A 19,681-nucleotide genomic window follows, 5' to 3' on the forward strand; every position below is an offset into this window, starting at 1 on the left:
AGGTTTTACCCACAGCGCCACCCACGTATTCCACCCCTGGTCACACCATTAGACACATTAGATGGGAAATCCATTGGTGTCAACAGAAACTGTAATGTATTTAGGATCACAGCATAAAAAGTTTTAGTCCCCCAAGCCACTTGCTCCACAGTAAATAAACAAAGACCCACTGGAGTTAATACGATTACACCATACAAAGCAGTTTCATGGTTTGTCTTTGTAATGTAATTCATTCCCATTCATACCTATGTCATTCAGTTTCTCCCCCCCCCCTTTTTTCAGAGGCAATTCCAGATGCTTGCCTAGCTTTAAATTGCCCTGTTGTTTTTATGCCGTTCTGTTTCATCTATGGGTGTGTTCCCCACATTCCAAGATTCTTACTTCAGATTCCACAATGCCTGACAATGCCTGGATCCAGGACAACTCTACCATGTGCTCATCTCCATTTACTATATTAGAGAAGTTTTAAATGTGCCATATTTAACTGCTTTATAAAGTTAGGCATTCACATTAAGCTTTCACAGCTGGCTTCTGTTCCTTCATAGGAAGTGGCTTCAACCCAATTACTATCTATGACTAAATCCCATTGAAATCAATTGAATGTTAGTTGTTTCAGTGGGATTTAGAGCACAATCATTTATGTTAAATGGCGCATACTCCAAAGTAGTGCATGCATAGGATTGCAGCCTTACAGCAGAAGCCTATACAGTACACATTTACTTAAAAGTAAGTGCCACTTTGTTCAGTGGGGCATACTCCCTGGTAATTGTACATTGAATTTAAACTAGAGTCATAACTAACTTTTTCAAATTTTGAGTATGAATGTATCAATTGTTTTCCTTGCCTCTAGAGCTGATTTGAATTTTTTAGCACCAACATGCCTTACAAATGAACTTTTAAAAGCATCCCACTGCAACTAACTAAATTACTTCAGCCCCCCAAAATTATAGGGTGTACAACAATATTCAGCTTTGTGCAAATTTGTTTCCCATAAACATATCCAGGGTTGTGGAGAACTCAGATTCACAGGCCAGCAATTTTTAGTTTCATTTGACCTGGCTGTATGCCATCACTGTTTATAGTGGAGATAAACTACAAGCAGCCAACAGTTACTGCTTTCTTTCCAAGGTTAATGGTGCAGCTAGGTAACCTTAGTTTCTCTGAATTCAATGGTCCTACAGGTGTTCTCCTTCTTAGATGGTCATGCATATAAATTCAAAATGTGCTGAGTTTTGTGGCTTTCCTGTTCATTCCTCTGAATGGACCCCTGGACCTCTGCCCTGAGAGCACCATTGACCAAGGTTTCATCTGAAAAGAAAAAGCTAAAATATTCTGCAGAAGCACTGCTGTGGAAAAAAACCTACAGCTTGCAGGCCTCTAGCTTCTTGCTTGATGCATCTAGCTTGAAAAGAAATAGTTGTGTGTGACTATGCAGAAAGTATCCCTGTGGTTCTTGTCCCATCATCTCCATCACAGGATCATATGAATTTAGTGTGTTCATTTTAGGAGTTGTTGTTTTTAAAATCCTTTGTATAAACAGGCTAAAATTAAACTTAGGTCAGGCAGCACTCTTCTCTTTTCTGGGAAATATTTGTATATTTATAATAAAGCTAATGTGTCATACACACATAAATACACATAAACATGTAGGCATACACCACACTCACACAGAGGCAATGGATTTCTCCATCTCAGTGCTGAGCTGAGCAATTTCTTAGTGCTGCAATGGTCCTACTTTTCTAAGGTGGCCCTTGTAAAGTGGAGAAGAGGTGCCTGATTTTGTTACAGACTGGTGGGCCACCAGCAAACTAGATGCAGCCTGCATGGGCCATGGGTTCTTCAACCATGATAAATATGTTAAAAAACATGAGTGGGGCAGAAAGGATTGAACCATGCGGGATCAAAAGGGTTACATTCCACCTACCTCTCTTTCAACAGAGGTCATCCCTCAGAACAATCAAGGCTGCATCAGATTAAAATGGATCTTGCATCTGAATTAGGGGTATCCAACAAGGTGTCTCCCAGCTTCTGGACCAATGGCCATGCTGGTTGTGGCGTTGCAAGTTCAAGTCCAAAATATCTAGAGGGCACCATGTTAGCTTCCCCTGATCTAGATAATTAAGGACATCCAAGAGAAAATGGAGTTGGACAACAGCCAGTCATTTGGACAGGTTGCCCACACTAGTGAGCAAATCTCATGGAATACAGTGGGACTTACTTCCAAGTAAACATTCATAGAATTGCAGTCCAAGTGAATGATGGAAAGTAACATGATCATAACATTAGCAAGAGCAAGTATTAAAAGCTTTTTCAGTAAATTATTTATTTGGGAAACTTTTAAAAAAATATTTTATTAAACACAGATTGGCATGATCCCCTCACAAAAGAACTTTATATTCGAGCTAAGCATGGTGGGGTCTCTTGGGGCACTGCAAATAGCAGTTTCCTCTAATGTAAAGTTCAATTCTTTTATAATTGAAATGTTCTTTTACGTAGAATAAAGAACACCACTGTTTGCTTCATTACATTACTGAGTCTAAGCTAAAAGGATATTTGAAGACTTTACCATGCATTGAAACACACTGACAATTCTTTTATTAACGAGAAATTTAGAGTAAGTAATAGACACATTAGAAAATAATTGTTGAAAAGATCTGCTAATTATATATTCTGGGCAACATTCCAGAACGTCAAGAATGTAATTTGTCGCTCACCAAGAATATAATTTGGTGTTCAATAAGGATTGCAACAATGCGTGAAGACAAAAGATTTGCTTTTTAAGAACCAAGACAAAGAAACTCTACTAATAGATTTGAGTAGAATTCAAGGAGCTCTGTCTCCCACAGATACTAGTGAAATCCACATATTCAGCAAATAGTGCAAGCCTATATTTCAGATCTTCTGACTGAGAAGCTATACTATTTTCACATTGGGATTTTGCCTGGGCAATAATAATCTGTCTTGTCCTATTCTCTGGCTCTGACCTTCAGACGTGGTTCCCACTCCTGCCTGATGCCTGCCTGTGGTTCAGCGCTGACACAGATGCAATTATGTAAAAAGAAAGCATGTTGAAAATGGCATGAAGGCAGCAGCTCATTCCCAGATTATCTGTTTACTGAGTGCTCATTCTGATTTGTCTGCAGGGAAGGATGTCACTGCCTCATGCAATTGTTATCTCACACTTTCCAGTGCATTTCCCTGTCACTTTCCTAACTTCAGATAGTCCTGTGTTTTGAAGAAACAGGTCTGTTGCTCCAGAGCACCAAATCCACTTTTATTGAGCAATGTATATTTGCCAGTGTGCAACTGAATCCCACCCAGAAACAGCCTGGAAGCACCCTTGGATTCAAAGGGTTCACACTGACTCATTCGTTCAATCACACCTGCACCATGCATTTAAAGCACAAGGCTTCCCACAAAGGATCCTGGGAACTTTAGTTTGTTAAGGGTGCTTGGAAATATAACTCTGTGAGGAGTAAACTACAGTTCCCAGAAGTCTTTGGGGGAAGCCTTATGCTTTAAGTGTACTTTAAATATATGGCATGGATGATCCCTACCAATGCCTCTTTTTGGTGGAAAAAAAAATGATGGGAACTGCTGCAGTCTGGAGATGGGGCTCACCTAGTCCTCTCCATTGTGGTGTCTGCCATGTAGAATGCTGAGATTCTAAAGGTAAAGGACCCCTGACAGTTAAGTCCAGTCACAAACAACTCTGGGGTTGCGGCGTTCATCTTGCTTTACTGGCCGAGGGAGCCGGGTTTGTCCGCAGACAGTTTTTCTGGGTCATGTGGCCAGCATGACTAAGCTGCTTCTGGTGAAACCAGAGAAGAGCACGGAAACACCATTTACCTTCCTGACGGAGAGATACCTATTATCTACTTGCACTTTGACATGCTTTCGAACTGCTAGGTTGGCAGGAGCAGGGATCGAACAATGGCCCTCACCCCGTTGTGGGGATTCAAACCGCCGACCTTCCGATTGGCAAGCCCTAGGTTCAGTGGTTTAGACCACAGCGCCACCCGGGTCCCTATGCTGAGATTAGGCAAGCACAAGCTCAGGGGTGTTTATGCTACCAAATGAAGACATACTTGTTCCCCCAGGCTTGCCCTGACCTTTATTATTATTACAGTGGTGCTTCGCAAGATGAAAAGAATCCGTTCTGTGATTCTCTTCGTCTAGCGGTTTTTTCGTCTTGCGAAGCAAGCCCATTGAAGGATTAGCGGATTAGCGCTATTAGCGCCTTTTAGCGCCTTTTAGCGGCTTATCTGCTGATCAGATCAGCTGATAAGCGGCTTAGCGGCTTAGAAAAAGGGGGGGGAGGGAAAAAACCAGCAGGAACTCACAATACATTGTCGTATTGTGAAGCAAGCCTATAGGAAATTCGTTTTGCGAAGCACCTCCAAAACGGAAAACTCTTTCGTCTAGCGAGTTTTCCGTCTTGCGAGGCATTCGTCTTGCGGGGCACCACTGTATTACCGGTCACTGTGATAGTTTTAGTGAATTTGTTGTTGTTGTTAGATTCATTATGTTTATTACTGTATGAAGCATTTTAGTATTTCTCTAAATGCAAAGCAGTGTAGAAATACTTAAATGAATGAATGAATAACTGGAAGCTTTTTCACCCCTGGTATTTTTTTTTTTTTTAATGAAATACCAACTCCTTGTTAGCAATGGTGATACTAAGGCATTTCTGATATTTCCTGCAGGAATTTTTAAGGCATCTTTAAGGAAACCTGATAGCAATTCAGATACAAAATGTAAAAGGGGGATTAAATATCTCCCAGGGCACTGCAACGGCCCGGAGGAATATAAGAATTAATTTAGCAGTAATCTGTGCCTGGATATGAAACGGCTTCTCGGATATTCTATTAATCATGGTTTTGTCAAGTTACTATATTACTGAGGTCAAGAAAGACTATACATTGGTTCCAAAATATGTATTTGAGTATTCAGGCGCAACTATTTGAAACACAGTCTCTTTCCTGTGAGCTGTAACATAAGTAAGTCACTACAAATCAGTAGTGGGCAAACAAGATTGTATATATTAATAAGTAATAACAAAGAGCAATGTGGAAAATATTTCTACCCAAGCTCAGACAAGAGACATAAACGTGTGTCCAAAATGAACTGTGAAAAGAACGAATTTTGTTAAAGACTGTATCTGATTCACTGTGGCTAATACATTCTGCTGAATTAAATGCCTTGTTATTGCCTGATATGTAGGAACGCACTTCAAGTCCTTCGGAGCCAGAAGAGGGCTTTGAAAGTGCAAACGGAGCTGGGAACCTCTGCACTGTTTCATCAGCACCTGTGTTGGATATATGTGGAACCTCCATCACATGTTATGTCCATACTTGAGGAGGTGGTAAGGGCAGGGCCTGAACTCAAGACATCTGAGTACAGGGCAATCCTTTCATGCAGGCTGCTTCTACTTCAAATGAGTAGTGAGCCTGAACTCAAGGGAAAACATAAAGGGGTCATCCCATGTTAAATGTGAGGGATTTTAAAAATTATTTTTAAAAACAGTTATTATGCCTGAAGCTGGCAAGGCAATAAAAATAAAAAATAAAACAGCCTCTCACTTTCCAACCTGGCTTGTTCAAACTTTTAGGGCATCAGCTGCAGGCTGGTGGATCTGCTGTGCCATGTTTCTGCTGTTTAAGGATTGTTCATCAAGAAGAAGAAGAATCTCCTTACATAGACCATCCTTGAAGGTGTCCTGCAATTACAGAAACATTAAAAATTGTGATGTGGTGGGGGGATCCATCTTGCTCTGACTGATTTGAGCTATGTCAGCTAAGTCAGATTAGTGCTTAACATTTTTCCAGATTAAATACTGAGTATCAAAACTACAGATCCTGCACAGACAAATAACTCAAAAGATTTTTATGAAACATGACAATTTGAACTTGCTGGCTACAAATGGGAATGCAAAGGAAAATGAGGCTTAATGAAAAGCATATTTATAGATTTTTAAGGAAAGGGTTATGGCAGCTGCATTCTATAAGCGTTAGCAATGGCGTTGACAGATCCCATTGTCTTAAAAGCACATTGAAAGGACATTGCGTTCCCCAAGGAATCCTGGGAACTGTAGCCCTGAGAGGTATAAACTACAGTTCCCAGGATTCTTTGCAGAAAACCACATGCTTTGAATGTATGGAGTGGATATTTGCAGTTTTCTATTTGAGGAGAACCTTAAAACTATTTGAATCACTTTCTCTTAGGGGCTATTGCCCCTTCCTCATATATCTTTCGTTTACAGTTTTCAAAGCTGTTACCAAAAATTGTAGCAATTAAAATTCATTTCAAACAGCAGACAAAATATATTAACAACTTTTAGTGTTTAGAAGTAACTATATAGGCTTGCCTTTTTATTTCTTGCAGGGCCATCTGTGGCATTTTCTAAGAAACCATAGGAGAAGGGGTAGCAGATGCCTACAAGCTATGACTCCTTCTGGACTATCCTTCAACCAAGAGATCTTGGGTTGTGATAACCAACTTGCCCTCCCACTTTGTTATGCTGTTGCCAAACACCAGGTCTGTGTACAGTAAAATCTCTCTCATCCATGAGACTGCTTTTAAGAAACACCTCACAAATGAGGAAGACACCCTGGTGTTTATTATAGAATGGGTGGGATTGCAGCTGGGTCAGAGAGGAAGAGCAGGGATTTTTGCGTACTGCCCAACAATCTCCCTGACTGAGCTGGTGGAGATGGTGTCGAGAATGGTGCTCTAACTTTATCATCCATGTGGGGTCCAACTTATCTGGTCTGACACATATTATCAGTTGCTACACCTGGAGCTGGCAATTCTTTTTATATGCTCACTTGCTGTAGCATTTCCTAGCCTGAGATACTTTGATATCAGTAGCTCACGCTTTGGTGACTTCGCATTTGGATTATTGGTATGCGCTCTACGTGGGGCTACCTTGGAGCTGGAGCTACTGAAGAATTAATCTGCCATGTTCTGAACGGAGGCAGCAAGTTAGGAGAATGTAACATTGCCTCTGAAAGCACTCCACTGCCTACCAACCCTGATTCAGGTACCCTAAAGCTTTTTAGTTTTTTGAATGTGAAACTAGGATCCTAGTCTTCTCCTCTGTTCAGTTTTCTTAGTATCTGTATGCTGCTGTTTTCAATACAAGTACACATACAACCCACCGGCACTTACACATACCCCATTTTCATGTGGCCACAAAAGAGATAGAGATAGAGACAGAGATAGAGATAGAGATGATAGAGATAGAGATAGAGATAGAGATAGAGAGATAGAGAGATAGATAGAGAGATAGAGATGAGAGAGAGAGAGAGAGAGAGAGATATGAGAGAGAGAGAGAGAGAGAGAGAGAGAGAGAGAGAGGGAGAGATAGGCATGCAGGTGTCATAGTGCCCACAATGTTCTGCCAAGGTCCCCTCTGCCCCCTCCTGCCCCCATTTCAGGATTCAAAGCCTAACCTTGAGGAAGCTGCCCCAGTTTCTCCTTTTATTAGTATTGCCAGACTCCCAGAAATTACCTGAAGCCTCCAGGTTTGCTCCCCATCCAATGGAAGGGCTTGGATCACTAGGTGGGTGACAGCAGCCAACTGCAGTTCTTAAGAATGGCAGGGTTGGGCCTCTTTTCACAGCTTCCAAGACAATTCATGGTGAGGGGACTCATAGAAGGGCCTTCTCCTAAGTGGGGCTGCTGCGACTCTGGAATGATCTCCCCCTGGATTTGCATCTGTCTCTTTGTTGGGATTTAGATGTCAGCAAAGACACTTCTGTTTGCCCAGGCCTTTTCAGTCTGATATGACAATGTTTGCCTTGAACAGCAATGTGTGGATTGTGTTTTTAATGATGGTTACTTTGCGAATATATTCATATTGTATTTGTTCTAATTTTGTTATACAGCCACCTGGTCCTGTATGAGGAAGGGTGATCCCTAAAGGCAATCAATACTAAATAGTAGTAGTAATAAAAATAAAAATATTTATCAGATTGCATTATTATTTATTTCATTTATGAACCGCTTCCTATGAGGCATCCCAAAGTGGATTTTATTCTAATAAAAACATAAATAAAAGTGTTACATATATCAAAACAGTTAAAACAATTGCATATAGTAAAACAATTTAAACAGCACATACATTAAATCAATTCAAACTAAATCCATATACCAACAGGGATGAAGATCTCCATTTTGAAAACTTGGTGAAAGAGGAATGTCTTTAACAGGCCCATAAAAGTTACTACTGCAAAAGCCATTTTAAAATTGGGCCAATTATAATTTTAAAAATTGGAAGCATTATTATAGATTATAATTTGTTGAGATCTTTTGTTTGGCAAAATGTAGTGTAAATATAGCTAATTTCGGAGACAAGAAAAACCCGCATGTGGGGGGTCAAACCAATTGGGGATATATTTTCTGGGAACAACTGGGTGTGCGGGAAGTATTGTATGTGTTTAATTCCCCCTCAAACACATCAATCTCCATTCTGAAATTACCCCCCACTCCTGTATTCATTTAAACAAGGACATTTCCCACCCCTCCCCCAGAAACCCATGTCTGCAAGCATGAGAATGTCCTGGCTTTACACTTGCATGTTAATATAATGTTTCATATGCCTGTGTACTAATCTTCACTTCTACAGCATCCTCAAGAACTGATAAAGCTGCTCCGAGCATTAAAGTACTATAGACGTTACAAAAGTCAAGAATGCACACAAAGCTGTTCTTCTGAATCTGCAATACAGATATGCTTTCCCAAGTTTGTTTCCAAGGATGCATGAATGAACAGGTAAACAATTTCCTTTGGGAGCTCTGCTATAAAATGTTCTGCTTAAGGGTCCACTCAAGACACTTTCCTGCACTGGTGTTCTGTTCAGTGTGTGTATTGAAATTCCTAAATGAAACAACAGTGTTGAAATTAATGTGCTGAGGTTATTATCTGGGTTGGAGGGGAAGAAAGTTCACTGTTGAACCAGCCTTTTGGAGCTGAAACAATACTGGCATTTTGCCAGATGCATTACCACAGAAAATTTTAAATGCTCATTGGGGTTCTTTGAAAAGCTAAGAGTCAGCGAGTAAAAAACAAAAACAGAGGAAGATTTACTACCATTGCCCTAAGTGTGAGACATAGTAGTTCTTAAATCTTTCTGGTTTTCTGAATAATCTCTCTTTTCGCTGGCTAACATGATGACTGCTGCTTCAATACAATTCTGGATCCTACCAATGTCAGTGAACACAATGCACATCTTATGGGCATCCCGCTTCTGTTCAAGCCTGTAATCTATGGAGTAAATTCATTTCACACAATTAAGTTTTTCATATGATTTCAGCTATTCCATGGTCATTTCAAAGCCCCAACAAGTGTCTGCCATTATGAATAGATCATTTTCTATTCATCTACAAGCCACTGAGGGAAGTTCACTGCTCTAAAGCTTGACAAATGATAGCAGCAACGCCAACGGGTTGTGTGAGCTCATCCTTCCAGACCTTCAACAGCAGACAAGAGATAAAAGGAGATCTCCATCACAGTGTCCTATAGTCAAAATAAAAAAATTCCTTCCAGTAGCACCTTAAAGACCAACTACCGTATTTTTCGCTCTATAACACGCACCTGACCATAGCACGCACGTAGTTTTTAGAGGAGGAAAATCCGTAGGCATGCCACCCGTAGGCATTTCCTCCATAACACGCACAGACATTTCCCCTTACTTTCTAGGAGGAAAAAAGTGAGTGTTATGGTGCAAAAAATACGGTAAGTTAGTTCTTGGCATGAGCTTTCGTGTGCATGCACACTTCTTCAGATACCAGTATTTGTGGAGCATAGGAATTCGTTCTCCCCCCCAAATATATATATATATATATATAGTCCAGCCCCCCACAAGGTCTGAGGGGCAGTGGACTGGCCCCCTGCTGAAAAAGTTTGCTGAGCCCTGGAAGACTAACAGTCAAAATGTGATAGAGATAGACGTCTTTCTGAATCAACGTATAATATTGTAGTGCAGGATTGTCATCCTAGGCACACTTGCTTTAGGAATAAATGCCACTGAACTCGGTATGATTTACTTGTGAGTAAAATGCTTTGGCTCGTGCTGAAAGTGTAGAGGGAAAACATGGCATTAAGTTGCATGACTGCTGTAAACTAAACAAGGTTGCATATGACAAAGATAGGCACACAAAAATAAAACAATAAAATGACTTTCCTGTTGCCTTGTGCAAGGAGATAACTCTGAATTATAGCATGCAGTCTATGCAATTATAATAAGGTTGCTTCAAATCAAAATAATATAGGCAGCAGATGTGATGTTATTATGTTTGAATTACCCTTGAGAGAAGATAAAAGTATGGTCTCAGTATCAGTTGTGTACATATGGAGTAACTCTTGCAAAATCTATGTAGGTTTGTTTTTTGAGATGTGCAGCTTTAAAATTAGAAAGGAAATTTGGCCAAAGAACACAAAGTCAACAAAATATGTCTGAAACATGTTCTCCCAGTTTTGCAATGCAAAACAATGTGTACAAAAATGCATTATCTTATGGGAAATTGATTACTCAACAAGATGCCTTCCTAAGCTTCAGAAGATGTTAAGTGTCCCTTCCACGAGAACATGCACAGCACCAATGAGGATGACAACTCGCCCTCAGACACCTTTCGAATAAAGAGTGGTATGAAACAGGATGATGTTCTCACCCCAACTATCTTTGGCATATTTTTCTCCTTGATCCTTTCATATGCCTTCAGCTCAACTGTTCAACTTGGCACATCTCCATGCTAAGACAAAAGTGTGGCAGGTCCTCACCCGAGAGATGTTGTTTCCAGATGAAGCAGCCTTGACAACACACTCTGAGGAAGCTCTACAGGGGGGCTCATCAACCATTTTGCCCAAGCCTGCAGGGAGTTCAGCCTTGCCATCAGCCTGAAGATGATCAACATTCTGGGTCAGGATGTCACCAGCACTCCAGGCACCAGCATTTGTGACTACCTGCTTGAGGTGGTAGACAATGTTGTCTGTCTGGATTCCACCATTACAAGCAACCTCTTCATTGACGCTGAGCTGGACAAGTGTATTGGCAAGGCAGCTTCGGCAATGGCTCGTCTCTCCAAAAGGGTATGGGAGAATGTGACGCTAATGACCAGTACCAAGATGAAGGCCTACCAGGCTTGTGTGTTGAGCACGCTGCTCTATGGAAGTGAGTCGTGGGCAACTTACAATTGCCAGGAGCAACATCTCAACGCCTTCCACATGCGTTGTGTCAGAAAGATTTTGCAAACAATGTGCTTTCCCAAGCCCACATTCCCAGCATGTTTGCACTCTTGTCTCAGCAACGTCTACGCTGGGCTTGGTCATGTCCACAGAATGGAAGATGGCAGGATCCCCAAGGACATGCTCTACGGGAAGCGGGAAGCTTCTGTTGGGAAATTTCTATTCCACCTTTAGTTGCAGACATGGGATTATTGTGAAGCTGAACTCAATGCACTGTCATATTCATTTATGGATTGTGAATGGTTGTTGCAACTGTTTCAGGACATCAGGGTTAATGTGAAATGTTCTATACAGGTGTATCAAGACAACAGGTCCTGTTTGGCTTTGCTAGCTTCAGATAATTGCAAGCAAAGAACCAAGCACTTGCAGATAAAGTTACATTGTGTAAGGGAGTGTCTTCGGAAAGGAGTCATTCAGGTGTCCTACATGCCAGGAAACGAAATTCCTGCAGATCTGTTGTCTAAAGTTGTTAAGGTTTATGCACAGCGGTTGCAGCTGGGTTGAAATACTGCATCACAGGTTACATGGAAAGTGGGAGGTTGTTGGGAAATTTCCATTCCACCTTTAGTTGCAGACATAGGATTATTATTTGTCACATTATTGTGATGCTGAACTCAATGCACTGTTTGCTGGCGTAAGCGGAACTTCCACTGTATTGCTTTTGCTTTTGACCCTCTCCGAGGAGACGACAGGAGAGACAACATGTTTCTTTGTCTTGATTTATGTTTAAGAAATCCGTAGTTCGTAGTATGTATTCACAGCCTCAGTCTCGTCTGCTGTGCAGTTTACACTAAGTATAGTGTGCCCAAGTCTGGGAAGCTTGGGTTGCTGATTTATGTCACAGCAGAGGTTGATGGATCTTCGCAGCGGAACAACTGGAAGGAGACGACCCAACTGGGGGCTAGCCAGCTGGCCGATCAACCCCCGCATGCTGATAGCTTCAGGCCCATTGGCAGACCAACTCTGCATTACAAAAATGTCTGCAAACAATACATGAAGGCTGGTAGCAACGACCCTGCCATGTGAGAATCCATTGCAGAAGACTGCAGTGCCTGGAGACAGACTGTCAGGTTGTGTATCCACAGCAGTGACCAGAGGAGGAATGACCACCAGGAGGAGTGCAGAAAGAAGCAACACCATGATGCATTTGCAGCAGCAGAAACAGACGCCTTCACTTGCCCCAGCTGGAACAAAACACATACCTCCCATTTTGGGCTCTACAGCCACAGCAGGCGCTGTAACTCTCTAGTGGTTTGACTTCAAACCCAAAGGCGCATTCCTCCATTGCTTCCCAAGACAGACAGATTCCAACAACAAGTGATTACCATTAGTGGCATAAACATCTTAGGTTTTCAATCATATGTCCTTCCACTTCTGTTTCTTTCATTGAAGTGTTCCCACAGTATTAGCATTAGTATTAGTGCACATATATTATAGCAACTGTCACATGATTAAAAGGTAAAATTGCCAGCAAAGCATGGTACAAGATTATCTAGCAAATGTTCTAATGCAAGATCATTGTGAAGCCTGAAAGGTACTGGAGATTGTCCTGACTGCTTGTCCTGCAGTTGAACCTAATCAGAAGATTGCTGTGCGATTTGGATGAAAATATGCGATTTTCTCTACACTGGTGGTTTCAGTGGAAAATTATACTTGCAAAAAGAAGGGCTGACGGTCCTGACAGATCTTTTACCATGTACTGTAAAGCCAACACATTTGGTTTCATTTAGGTCTGGTGTACATGTTTTTCCAATTATTTTTAATATGCAGAGTGCCCGGTAGGTATAAAATACTGCTGTGAAATTCGAGGGAAACTAAAGCTCCTAGGTTGCCTAGACACTTTGCTCAACCACCTGGCTTTGCAGGTACACAAGAAGCTGCCTTGGGCTCCGTATACACTTGCCTGTTTGTGGTCTCAAAATGTAGTTTTTCTCAACCTGGATTCATGCTCATCCTCAACATGCTGCTTTCAATCTAGACTGATTGTAGCTCCACCATCCAGATTCTTGGCTGTGGTTACTTGGTATGTGCTTGAAAACTCTCCCCTCGATCGGATTACACATTTGAAAACCCTCCCCTTGCAATCTTAGTATACCACAACACCATTGGGTAGGCAGGGAGAGACCCTTCATTGCTGCAACCACCTATATCTGTTTTCAGATCGACACACTCTCAGGTAATGCAGAAACAATCTGCAGTGGGCTTTTACTTTCAGAATGAAACCCGTTCACCGAGAAGCATTTTTCAGGGGAATAATAATAAATGAGTGTGTGGAGTAGGTAGAAGAAGAAAAAACATCTACCCCAGTATGGCCTACAGTGCTGACAGCTGCTCTCCAGGGTTTCAGTCAGAAGTCACTGCCAGCTCTACTCTTTTCCATGCAAAGTGTGTCCTCTGCCACTCAGATTCCTCCAACTTCCAACATACCCATGAAATTTGCCTGGCTGCAATGCTTTCCTCATTGAGTCACATGGAGAAAGTAAATCAAACCATGCATTTGCCTAAATTTTCATTCATCTACATGTGAAATTGTGGAGTACGACACAAGTCTCAAATATGCAGCACATTCATAGTGCAGCTGCAAATTATGTTAGTTATTTTATTCATTTTTTCTTACGTTTATATTTCACTCATTTTTCGGCTCATGTTGGGTCAGCTTATAATTAAAACCTCACGAAAAGTACAGCATAGAAGAGTTATGCGAAGTACATACGGCAACCTTTCCTTAGGGCTGGCTCCAGCTTTGAGGAGGTCCTGGCAAGGTGCCAAGTATTGGGGTCCTGAACCCAACAGTACCTGGGCCTGAACCTTCCTACCACCATATCACAGGTTGCTCTTGAAAGCCAGGGGGGTTTCCGAAGCATTGTTCCACAAGGCAGGAAGGAGAAAATCCAAGCGCAAATCACCCGTGAGCAATTAACAGGTCTGTCAATAGGCCAGTGCAGTTGTGCCTTTAACAGCAGCTTGATGTGTAGACATTAGCAGGTGATAATAGGACAGTTTGCATGTTAATTTGAGTACAAATGAACACATTGAAGGAGAGGAGTGGGGTAGCACCTTTACTCAAAGTTGTGAACTGAACCTATTATACACCTTTAGATGAGTGGTGTGATCATAATGCTCAGCTGATTTGTGCTGGGAAGATCTGTTCCAGAGTGATGTCAGCTGAGCTGTTTTGGGCTTGGAGAAGGAGACTTCACCATGCTAGGGTGGGAGACTGGATGGGGTAGGAGAGGGAGACTTCCACCCCATCCAATCCCCCACCCTAGCATGGTTGGTGAGGACTTTGGTTTGCAACTTAAGTCTCTTAAAGCAGTGCCCTAGCTAGGGGAGGAAGGGAGTGCCAAGCTGGGTCTTTGACCCAGGTGAAATAAAGCCTAGTTTCGCCCCTACTTATGGTTATTTAACTGACTATTGTGCTCTAAGTATGACCTACTGTTGGACAAGAAATTACATCCCATGGATTTCAAAAGAAGAGAGGGTTAAGCAGGAGCTCAAGTTTCCTGCTTAAATAATCTGAGCCTCAAAGTATTCAGCTGTGCCTGGGCTCTACCCTCCCTCTCTCCAATTAAAATGTGAATAAGGGCAACCCTAGCTGATTGGACATGGACAAAGTTCAGCTCAGCATTTATTTAAAACAAAAAATAATGCAGTGCAGATTTCCTATAATGTATATACTTTTGAAAACTCCAATAACTTAATATTTTTCACTCAGATGCAGTGTGATCCTCCCCTGTGTCACAGCCAGCATTGAGAGTGTTATAAAATTACCTTGTCTTACGAGACAGCCCTAAAAATAGAATACTCCCGCACACAAATCTCTGTTCATCATTTCAGTGGATATATATATTTGGGAAGTCTGAATATCCAAGAGGAAGTGATTCAGTTACTGCGTAGGGACTTCCACCATATTCATTACAGCTAACGGTACAAGAGAGATGTAGTTTGAGATGAAGTTTCTCTATGAAGTTTCCATCTACAGGGTGGTAAAAGTAGTAAGCTGGTAACTCAGGAAGTACTAAATCACAAAATAGCATTAAAAAAAAGAACAACAGAAGAAGATATCCATTATGTTGTTAACATTATAAATCAGTAATGCATACCTTTTTATTTAGTGAGTGAACACATGCACCCCAAATTAGTTGTGTGGAATTTTATGGTCTTAGATATATGGTAATGTTCATAACTGCACATACATAGATCAACACAGGAAGACCAACCTGGAACCATTTTGATTCCTAAACTGACCAAATCCTTCCTCGCAAGGTTAAACTGGAAAAGCCTCCCCATTGTCTCTTTCCTCACAAATCCTGTCTCAAAGATATGAATAAGGTGTGAGCCTGTGACCTGGCCCAGGAAATAAGTATTTTACCACTACAAAAGAATGGCCAGGCTCCCCAGGAAATTCAATCAAGCAACCTGCCAGACAGGAGATAAACTGTGACTGGAGAAAAACAACATTAAAATTTCTGTGATGTAGGTGGGATGTATCTGAGGGGTGGTCTTAGGTTACATCCCTTCTGTGATGTATGCATAATGTTTCTGGGGGTGGTCTTGATCTAGAGGAGGGGAATTTCAAAAGTCTTTATAAGCCCTTGCACAGCAATTTTGGGGGGTCCTCTTCCTCTCCTGCGTGTGAGGGGAGCACCCTGTTGCAACAGATTAATAAAGATCAGGCTTACTAGCTGCTTTGCTTCTCAATATTCTCTGGTTGGCCTCTGTTATTTTCTCCTACCAATAGGGAACCTATGTAAGGACTCTATATGGGCTCTTGGATACCCCATAAGGGAAAAGGGCATATTTTTATTTACAACAGTTGCCAGGAGCACTTGATTTTATGTACAAATCTACATTGGATCTCAGGTATGTTGTTGTTCTTGTTCTTGTTGTTCTTGTTGTTGTTATTCCCTGATGGGCTCTAATCCAGGTTCTAGGCAGGCCAAATCTGCTTAGCCTTTGTCCCATGGTGTGTTACTCAATGCCAATAGCACAATATCCGGTTCAAATGTGATGGAAGATAGCCGTATTTCAGGTTCCCACCTTTTTCAAAAAAAGAAGCATCAGTAGGAGTGCACAGTCTTCTAAGAATGAAATAAAAAGCAATTTCAAAGCAAACATTAACAAAATTGTTAGCAATGGTGCAGCAGGATGGGTATTTTTGATTAAGTTCGCTACTGGACAGGCTAAGTTTTCCAGTGCAGAAATTGTACAAGGAAGGAATGCTGAACTTCTGAAATATGAAAGAAAAAAATAATGTCACAAAACTATTAACCCAAGCTTGAAGAAAGAGATTGATCTGTGCTTCACACAACACATGGATAATTGCTATGATGAGGTATCAGCCACAATCTTATTGAGGAGCTAACTAAAGCTGTTTGGTTTGCGTTTCTGTTCAATCAAAGATATCATTTTGCTACTTGAGCTACTTGTGCTAATCATGTGATCTATAAGAAAGTGGTTTGGAAGTGCCATTATTCTGTTCATTCAAAGCGATGTAGCATCTCAACTTTCTGTAGTGACCCTTGAAATAAATATCTGTCTTCCAGTAGTCAAATGCATTCTGATGAGCATAACTCTTGGGGGGGGGGGAGCAGGCAGGCAGGGGGATAAAACCAAGGAGGAAGCTTAGCCTCACACACAGCAGGAATGTCCTGACTACTTCCTTATAATGTGGATCAAGTGACAAAATAGCATTTCCTACTAGAAAAGTAACCAAACACCCTGTGCTAATGTGTCTAGCTGCTCCCTGATATGACTGTGCATATCTATTTCAAAATTAGGTTTGCTATTTGATACTTTACTTTTTAGCCAGCTCATGTTTTCCAGAACTTAAAAATGCATTTTTCCTTAGAAAAACTGTTCCTAATCTTCCCATGTAAAATGATATTAATAGTTAAGCACCGTTCACTTCAAAACAGAGTTGTGCAGTTTTGGGAACTGAAATTGTAGTAGCTATATGTAATGAGTATGGGTTGCTCGTGCGTAAGTTGCCACCTCTCCTGGCTATGTTGCCTGGTTAAACCTTTCTGTCTGGACAGCCCTTCACTTCGTGGCTGCCTCAGTCGCTAGCAGAATCCATCAGTGGGCGTTTCTTAAACCTTTTCCAACATAAAAGTTGTTTGACGCCAAGTCTCCTCCTACTCTCCCTGCGCGGAAGTCTTCTGCGCAGGGAGGGCGTGGGTAGCGGAGGACCCTACTCTCCCCGCTGGTGTCCGGTGAAGAGTCCTGGAGCCCTCTCGCCGATTCCCCCATCCGCCCCCCTTTATCCCTGGTGTTGCGCTGATTTGCTTCCCCATCTGCGGAGCTGCCTCTCTCCCTGCTGGGCCCTTCTCCAGCATCATTTGAGAGCCTTTCCTCCGCCTCTAGCTCCGATGTCAGTTCCCTGACACTATATGACTGGGACAGCTTGACAGTTCATTAAAGCATTATTTTTTCAGTGTTAGGGGTGGGAGAACCAGTTTAATAAAAGAAAACCACATATTCATACAGCTTAGCAACGATCAACAAATATCCTTGTTTGTGTTAAACCTTTGCAAAAAGCTGTTCTAGATATTAATTCTAACAATGAACATTCCACTGAAATCAAATGGACATAAAACGCTTCATTTTTGCTGAATACTGCCAAATTGTATTTATGTAGCTCCACGTGCTTGAGTTGGGGGAGATTGACAAAATGAAGTAGACTGCATTTGTTCTCCAGGCAGTTATTTGATATAACAGAAATCTATAAAACCACATCAAATATTGAGCACTGGGATATAAAAGCTCATAGAGGCCAATTTCCGAGTGGTCCGGATAATACTTTGGGGGGATACAAAGTCTATTTTTGGATGCAGAAGTGGTGAAACTAATTCCTTCTTTGCATTTATGTTTCCAAGGTGAGGTATGAGGATACCCACACAGGCCACTTTTGGAATGTGCAGTAGTATGCAGCTGCTCACAGGGAGCAGTCTCCTGGTGGTCTGGTTCTATGATTTGGGGTGGGTTAAAATGTATTAGGGGATGCACAGCTGTTCAAATTCCATTTCCCTATTAATATTTTGTTACTGCGAGGGATGAATGTACCCCACTTGTGCCATGTAGCCCACAAGTAAGTTTTTGAATGAGGTTCTCAGCAGCTCTACCAGAGAGAGCTCCATCACATGACCCAGAATGATTTAATTTATATATTCTTGAGATTCACAGCTAGCAAAATGCTGGTTCCTAATTTCTATATTATTTCCAACGTGAGAGACAGAGAACCTGCTTGAGAGCATATTGTGTATAAATGAACTTTTTCCATCAACCCTAACCACATTCTTACAGGTCATATGATCTGATGTGCTTCAAAGTTACTGTGACAGTTAACAACAGACTAATTTAATTGCTGTTATTTACTCAAATGCATTATTGAATTGACTTTATCACACAAAGCTGTATAGGGCACAGGTACTATTCAATTATTATATCATTTTCAATAAAAAAATACATTAAAAAAATAATGTCAGATACCTGTTTTTAAAAGTCCTAATTTGAATTCTTTTGTTTCACTTCCATTATTATTTATAGGTATTCTTATAAATAATGAAAAATCTTAATAAATTAGTGGTGTGGGGTTATAAGCTGTATCATGTCCAGGGTTCCCCTTGGGGAAAACCATGAAGAATTTAACAGCACGATACTTTTCAAATTTACATAGGAATAACCAGGGCTTTTTTTCCAGCTGGAACTCACCTCTCAGGTGGGCACCATTGCCATTATTCCAGCACCTCTTTTTCTAGAAAAACACCACTGGGAATGACAACAATGAACATAGTGGAGCTTATTTCCAAATACTGTCAACCTGCTTATACCTGCGCAGCAAAGGTTTTTGAAATAACCCTGCCTCATAATGGTATACTTGGCTGTGCACACACCATACATTTAAACCACAGGACTTCCCCAAAAGAACACTGTGAACTACAGTCTGTTAAGAGTCCTGGGAACCGTAGCTCTGTGATGGCTAAATTAGTCTCCAGGATTCTCTGTGGGGAAGGTAGAAAGCAATACGCTTTAAATGTATGGTGCATCTACAGCCCAATAAAGCAAGCCTACATACACCCAATAGTATGTAGGGATCTTCAACTGGTGGGCCTGGACACACCACTAAGTCACAACCTGGTCCAAGATCACAATAGCAGGACTATCACCATGGTGAAAATTTAAGAGACGAATCCTCAAATCCATGTTTGGGTTAAAGGCAGGTCCCAGGTCTGAAAAGGCGGAAGACTCCTGTACAGTACACTCCAATTAAGCCAGGGGAAGATGTGTCACAGCTGCAGCATCATATGGATGCTGTATTCAAGGTAGTGAAAAGCACACCACACACACACACACACAAATTAAGGTGAAAGCTGTAGACACCAACAACGTCCATATGCCAACTACACACAGATGGAGCCAACGTATTTGCAAC

This window comes from Podarcis vaucheri (assembly GCF_965113315.1).
Source record: "Podarcis vaucheri genome assembly, chromosome: 9".
NCBI classification, from domain to species: Eukaryota; Metazoa; Chordata; class Lepidosauria; order Squamata; family Lacertidae; genus Podarcis; species Podarcis vaucheri.